At 49.1% G+C, this 1,691-nt stretch overlaps 1 protein-coding gene across 1 annotated transcript in view; it reads left to right on the forward strand.

Annotated features, from left to right (window-relative positions):
* Positions 1-1,691, forward strand: part of LOC103747174 (collagen alpha-6(VI) chain-like) — a 28,988-nt gene that overhangs the window by 16,088 nt on the left and 11,209 nt on the right. The window lies entirely within an intron of this gene.

Raw genomic sequence — 1,691 nt, forward strand, 5'->3', positions numbered from 1 at the left:
TTATGTGTATGAGTGTATTGCCTGCATGTATGTGAGTGCACCCATGTCGTGCAATGCCACAGAGGTCAGAAGAGGGCTTCGGATTCCCCTGGACCTGGAGTTAAGGACAGTTTGTAGCTGCCATGTAGGTGCTGGGAATCAAACCCGGGTCCTCTGCAAGAACAGTCAGTGCCCTTAACTGTTGAGCCATCTCTCCAGCCCTGATATTCATTCATGTTTTTACATGTGCCAACAGCTCATTCAAAAGTTTTGCTTTCTGGAGCTGAGGAAATAGCTCAGTCAGTAAAGTGCTTGCCTTGAAAGCATGAGGACCTGTGTGTGAGACCCAGAACCCATGTAAAAAAAAAAAGCCATACATGGTGGTGTGTGTCTGTAATCTCAGCATTGGGGAGACAGAGACAGGAGGATGCTTGGGGCTTGCTGGCCAGCCAAGCCTAGCCTAATCCATTAGTTCTGGGCCAAATGGGACCCGTCTCAAAAAATAAGGTAGATGGTACCTGAGGAATGACACATGAGGTTGACCTCTGGCCTCCATGCACAGGTGCACCTGCATACAAATACAGGTGGAGGAATTCCTCTTTAAGGAGGAATGCAGGATACAGGCTGAGAGGAATGCAAATGCCAATCCACCGGTCCCCATTACTTTTGAGATGTTGACTGGTTCAAGTGACCGTTATGCCACAGAGGAGCAACAGTCGGGCATTCCAGCCCCATATACAGAACAGGTCAGGGTCATAGGATTAAATGCTTGGAGAAAATTGGATGAGGGGCCTACCGAATCCCCCCTTGCAGGAATTAATCAAAAGCCTGGTGAACCCCTCTACGAGTTTATAGACAGAGTGGAGAAGAGCTTAAAACGAAAATTGCCCCCAGGCCCATTGAGGGAGCAATTCACTAAACTCTTGGTAGGGGATAGAATGGATGCTGATCACAAGATAGCCTGTGCTGGCCTTAAGGACAGGTCCATGGTACAATGGATAATTGCCTCCAAGGAGGTGGGAACCCAGAGGGGGCAAACCAAAGCCATGGCTGCTGTCTTACAGACGCAAACATAGTCTCTGACCCATGCCTTAACCCAGGCATTTAATTCACTTAATTTGGGTCAGCAGGTAACAATGGGGCCTAGAGGGATAGAAGGTCCATGTTTTGGCTGTGGCCAGACTGGCCATATTAAAAGAAATTGCCCTCAGCAAGAGAACTGGCCTAAGCCTTGAGGTGGGGTATCAAAAAGACCCCCATCTATGCCCTGTTTCTGGTGTTGCAAAGGGCTCCATTGGCAAAAGGAATGTAAATCCAGATTTGATATTGAAGGAAAGCATTTAAACTAAGTGGGGGGCAGCCTCCAGCCCCGTTGACAAAAGGAGGACTTCCCCATGATCAGCTACATTTACAATGCCCTCAGGGAGGGATCGGGAGAGGAGAAAAATCTATGGCGAATTAGACAGTCCCTATTATCCCTGGTGTAAACCCCAAGATGGATCTTGAAATAGGTGGCAGGAGGTTTCGCTGCCTAGTGGACATGGGGGCTGATAGAACCATTCTTAGAAAGGAGGAGGTCCCATCATGATGGTACCTAGTTTCTGGGCCCTGAATCCTAGGTGTGGGAGGATACACCCCATCAGAGGAGACTAGAGAATGGCTCACCTGGCAGGATGCAGATGGAGCTAAAGGGGAGGTGCGACCCCTGGTGG

Source organism: Nannospalax galili, unplaced genomic scaffold (assembly GCF_000622305.1).
Source record: "Nannospalax galili isolate Female #2095 unplaced genomic scaffold, S.galili_v1.0 scaffold443, whole genome shotgun sequence".
Taxonomy (NCBI): domain Eukaryota; kingdom Metazoa; phylum Chordata; class Mammalia; order Rodentia; family Spalacidae; genus Nannospalax; species Nannospalax galili.